Below are 5,754 nucleotides of genomic sequence, written 5' to 3' on the forward strand. Positions count from 1 at the left end.
AAAACTTCCGTATTTATCCGCGGAAACTTGACATTTATCCTTCCTTGTGGGCCAAGCGTAAACCATGATGTGGTTTACGGGCTTTTGGTTAGGAAAATCATAGGATGGGCCTCGAGTCGTGTTTTAGGTCCCTTTGGGCCGTCTTCCGACTCGACACGTTTACTACGAGTTTTTCGCGGTTTCTAATCCGCTAAGTTTGATCGATGAATTAGAATGGCGGGAAACATGGACTGAGCTTGCTACGGTCTTCGGGAGATAGCATTCGAAGGTTTGACGAGAATGCAAGAACTGGTGTCGTATCGATGTTCGGAAAGGTTCAATCGCTACACAGCGACCGAATTTTGGCTCGAGCCCGGTCGCCTCGTAGCGACCGAGCGGGACGAGCGCTCGGTCGCTACATAGCGACCGAGCTTTGGCTCGAGCTCGGTCGCTATGTAGCAACCGAGCGGGACGATTGCTCGGTCACTACGTAGCGACCGAGCTTGGCCGAGCTCGATCGCTACGTAGCGACCGAGCGGGACGATCGCTCGGTCGCTAAGTAGTGACCGAGCTTTGGCTCGAGCTCGGTCGCTATGTAGCGACCGTGCGGGATGATCGCTCGGTAGCAACCGTGCGGGACGATCGCTCGGTCGCTATGTAGCGACCGAGCTTGGCTGAGCTCGGTCGCTACGTAGCGACCGAGCGGGACGATCGCTCGGCCGCTACGTAGCGACCGAGCGGGACGATCACTTGGTTCGCTCGGTTGCTACGTAGCGACCGAGCTTGGTGGAGCTCGGTCGCTACGTAGCGACCGAGCGGGACGATCGCTCGGTCGCTACGTAGTGACCGAGCTTGGCTGGGCTCGGACGCTACGTAGCGACCGAGCTTGGCTGAGCTCGGTCGCTATGTAGCGACCGAGCGGGACGAGCGCTCGGTCGCTACGTAGCGACCGAGCCTTGGCTTGAGCTCGGTCGCTACGTAGCGACCGAGCTTTGGCTTGAGCTCGGTCGCTACGTAGCGACCGAGCTTTGGCTTGAGCTCAGTCGCTACGTAGCGACCGAGCGGGACGAGCGCTCGGTCGCTACGTAGCGACCGAGCCTTGGCTTGAGCTCGGTCGCTACGTAGCGACCGAGCAGGACGATCGCTCGGTCGCTACGTAGCGACCGAGCGGGACGGACGCTCGGTCGCTGCGTAACGACCTGTTTCGAGCTTTCGTCGGACATCTCGATTCTTTCTTCCGTAAATCGTTTTCGTAAGAAAGAGTCTATTTCGAAAAGTATTCTTCGGAGAAATTCTTATTTTCTTCCTCGGATGTTTTGAATGTTAAATTTGTCGTAACCGTTTTTGACCCCAACAGTCGTCCACATAAACCGACATTATCACAAAGTCCTTGCTGTCGAATTTCTTTATAAAGATACATGGACTTATTGGATCGTTCTTATATCCCTCTTTCACTAGGTTTTCTGATAATCTGTTGTACCACATTCGACCTGATTGTTTCAAACCATATAAGGCTTTATTCAGCATAATACAATGCTGTTCTCGAGAACCTTTCTTATCTTTGAGCTCAATGCCCTCTGGAACTCTCATATGAATTTCATTATCCGGTGGACCATATAAATATGCAGTCACTACATCCATTAGGCGTAAATCTATCTTCTCTTTTACGGCAGACTAATTAGGTATCTCAATGTAGTTGCATCCACCACAGGGGAGTATGTCTCCTCATAATCTATTTCTGGTCTCTGTGAGAATCCTTGTGCTACAAGCCGTGCTTTGTATCTCACTACTTCTACTTTCTCATTTCTCTTTCTTACAAAGACCCATTTGTATCCCACTGGTTTGACATCACTTGGTGTCCGGATTATAGGGCCAAAACGCCTCTCTTTCTCAATGATTCTAACTCCACGTTTATAGCTTCTTTCCATTTGATCCAGTCTGATCTCTGCATGCATTGTTGTATGGACGTGGGTTCTAGATCCTCATCTATATCCATGATCTCAAGTGCTACCTTGTACGCAAATATATCATCGACGTTGATATATTTTTTGTTCCATTGTGTTCGAGACATCATATAGTTTATTGAGATCTCTTGATTGTCCGGCCCTGGCATCCCATGAAGTCCAGAGTCCCGAACCTCACTATGCGGAACAGCTGGATCATTTGGTGTGGCCGGCCTACTCGGCTCGACCGTTCTGGTCGGCTCGGCCGGTCCATCAATGTCCTGGACGGTTTACTTGATGCTCTCGGATCCAGCACTTCTCTTGGACTTCCGAGGCTGTTTATCTTTGGAACCAATTGGTCTACCTCATTTCAAATGTTGTTTAGACTCTGTAGCCACTTGACATTGTCCCTTCTGGACATCTATTCTTATGGGTGCATTACAAGCCAGGATATATGACTTTGTCACTCTATTTGGTCAGCAAATGTATCTGGCAGTTGATTAGCTAGCTTTTGAAGATGTATAATCTTTTGGACTTCCATATCACACTCTTTAGTCCGAGGATCTTGCCAAGATATTGATGGTCGAGACCATTCTATTTCCTTAATCAACCGGCTATTATCTCCCCCTAAGGTCGGATATTTGGACTCATCAAACAGTGAGTCTGCGTATCTGACCTTAAACAAATCACCGGTTGTTGGCTCAAGATACTTTATAATAGTTGGGGAGTCATATCCAACATATATTCCCATCCTCCTCTGTGTTCCCATCTTAGTTTGCCGTGGTGGAGCAATTGGAACGTAAACGGCACATCCAAAAGTTTTGATGTGGGACACGTCTGGCTCATGATCCATAAGTATCTGGGATGGTGAATATCTATGCTCACTAGATGGCCTGATGCGAATCAGTTCTGCTGCATGTAAAACCGCATGTCCCCATGCTGATACCGGGAGTCTAGACTTCATTAGTAATGGTCTGGCTATCAGCTGGATACGTTTAATGAAAGATTCGGCCAAGCCGTTCTGTGTATGTACATGTGCCACAGAGTGTTCTACATTTACCCCCATGGACATACAGTATTCATTAAACGCCTGGGACGTGAACTCACCAGCATTGTCTAGATGTATAGTCTTTAGAGGGAAATCTGGAAAGTGTGCTCTCAGTCTTATTATCTGAGCAAGCAGGCGTCCAAAAGCCAAGTTTCGTGTGGATAGTAGACAAACATGCGACCATCTGGTCGATGCATCAATCAGGACCACAAGGTGGGTGTATTGGTCCACATATGTCTCCCTGAATCCTTTCCAGAAAGTTTATAATTTCTTTATTAACTTTGGCTGGTAATGGCCTAGTTATGAGTTTCCCTTGTGCACATGCTGCACATGTGAGATTGTATGGGACAACTCCTTTAAATGTGTGCCCTTGTGAATTCATCATCAACTTTTGCATCATACTAGTACTGGGATGGCCAAGCCGGTTATGCCATAGAGTGAAAATTTCGCAGGCATTAGCCTCGATCATACTGATCTTTGCATAGTATAGACCAGTAGACATTGCAGGTATGGTCTCTAGGATCTTCTTATTGCCTTTGGTGATCGAAATTATGTTGAAGGAATTCTTTATTTCCTTCTTCCCATGTTTCAAGATGGAAACCATTCAACCTTATGTCTTTGAAACTCAATAAGCTTCTTCTAGAGCTTGGGGAATACAAGGCGGTTTTGATCTCTAGATGAGTGCCCTTAGGCATCAATACATAAGCCTGGCCGTGACCTTCAATCAGGCTGGCTACACCCGCAATGGTGTGTACATTTGCACTTTCTATTTTGAGATTTATGAAGTATCATTTGTCTCTAAGTATTGTGTGACTTGTGCCACTATCCACCACGGGTATACTCATTTCATCTTTCATTCTATAAGTAATAAGATTTCTAATCTCAGAGACTTTATAAAACTCTAAAAGTTTTTTATTATAAAAGTCAGAACACCAAACAACAATAAAAGTAAAAACACCGAAGCAATCATAAAGCGATAAGACAAGTGATTCGAAATTTATCCTTTGAGACAATCAGAAGTCTTAAAATCCATTAGGTCATCATTAGCAAAGTCGGAATCATTCTCAGCATCATATTCGGAATCATGAACCATGTGAGCCTTCGGGTTCTTGTTCATGAGACTCTCTTGATAGAGTTCACATAAGTGCTTAGGGGTTCTACAATTCTTAGCCAAATGGTTATCCATCCCACATCTGTAACAAACGGATTTGGTCGAGTAAGACGGTTTGGATACGCTGCCTCGACCTCGGCCATAACTGCCTCTGCCACGGCCATAGTTGGAACCACGACCACGGTTATTGTGGTTTCCTTTCCGGCCAGTCGAGTAGTTGTCTCGGCCGTTCGAGTAGTTGTCACGGCAACACCTCTTGTATCCACCTCGGCCTTTGCCGTGTGATCTCTTGTTATCTTAGGCGTAGTTGCACTCGTTGGGATCTTTCTTTTCAACCTCATGGGCTTCTGGAAATGCTGCTGTTCCAACAGGTCTAGCTTCACTGTTCTTCATCAGTAGCTCATTGTTTGCCTCGGCCAGTAGTAGGCATGAGATCAGATCAGTGTATGTGGTGAAGCCTTTCACTCTGTACTGCTGTTTCAGTATGACATTCAATGTATGGAACGTAGTGTAGGTCTTCTCAAGTAACTCTTCCTCGGTTCCTTCTTCACCACAAAGCCTTAGCATCGAGACTGTCTTAAACAAGGCTGAATTGTACTCATCCACTGACTTAAAATCTAAGAATCTGATATTCTTCCAGTCATCTCTAGCTTTTGGGAGTAACACTGTTTTCTGGTGATCATATCTATGCTGTAAATCATTCCAAAGGTCTAGTGGATTTTCTATTGTTATGTACTGATCTTTTAGACCTTCAATGAGATGATGGCGTATAAAACTTATAGCCATGTATCTATTCTTATCATTCTCATTCTTGTCCTTGGTGATAGTATAACCAAGTCCCTTTGATCTTAAGCTGATCTTAGTATCTAGCGCCCACTGTAAGTAGTTATCTCTAGAGAGATTAAGGGCTGCATAGTCTATGTTCGCTAATTTTGATATCTGAATCACATTATCATTCGAAATTTAGGTTCACAATGTGATCATGTGGCCGCAAGATAATCAACAAGCTCAGCCACAACAAGTCTTATGCATTCATGAAAATCAATCAATTCTAATCGACCATGGTGCTATCAAACATAAGGCCAAACGGCCATGTAGGTCTACTAATGCAAACAATCTTAAGTTTGTGTGATCTACATGCTGGTCGATATATTAAAACAGTACGAATGCAATTTCCTGTTCAGATTCATCTAAACAACCTTAATCAATCCGTTTATACTTTTATAAAACTAGGGTTTTGATTTAAACTCTAGCAATCTTAGATTACGGTTTCAAGGCCTTTAGGATTTAAATTCTAGATCAGATTATTTCAATCAATCTAACAATCCTAAACCTCAGATTTATCAAATCAATCAATCAAGCAAGAACAAAATTAAAATCGGATTCATGCTTTAGGTTTAGGGTTTTCGATTCCAATATTAGGGTTTCTCAAATTCAGATCAGAAACATTCAAAACAATCAATCATGTTCTAGTGGAATCAATCTTGTTACTACTTATGAGATTTGTAGATTTTAATTATGTAGTTTCTAGGGTTTCATCAAGAACAAAGTTTCCATAATAATGGATTAGGGTTTTGTTCTATCTAGGTTCTCAGATCACGGTATACCTTTGTTTGTAGGGGTTTAGAACCGGACCACCAAAGAACGGATGAAACTTCGAGCTGAGACGGACA

General features: G+C 44.4%; 1 pseudogene; it reads right to left on the minus strand.

Annotated features, from left to right (window-relative positions):
* Nucleotides 1-1,816: 1,816 nt before the first annotated feature.
* The window catches only part of LOC117130245, a 4,698-nt pseudogene continuing 760 nt past the window's right edge, over nt 1,817-5,754 (minus strand).

Source organism: Brassica rapa, unplaced genomic scaffold (assembly GCF_000309985.2).
Source record: "Brassica rapa cultivar Chiifu-401-42 unplaced genomic scaffold, CAAS_Brap_v3.01 Scaffold0386, whole genome shotgun sequence".
NCBI classification, from domain to species: domain Eukaryota; kingdom Viridiplantae; phylum Streptophyta; class Magnoliopsida; order Brassicales; family Brassicaceae; genus Brassica; species Brassica rapa.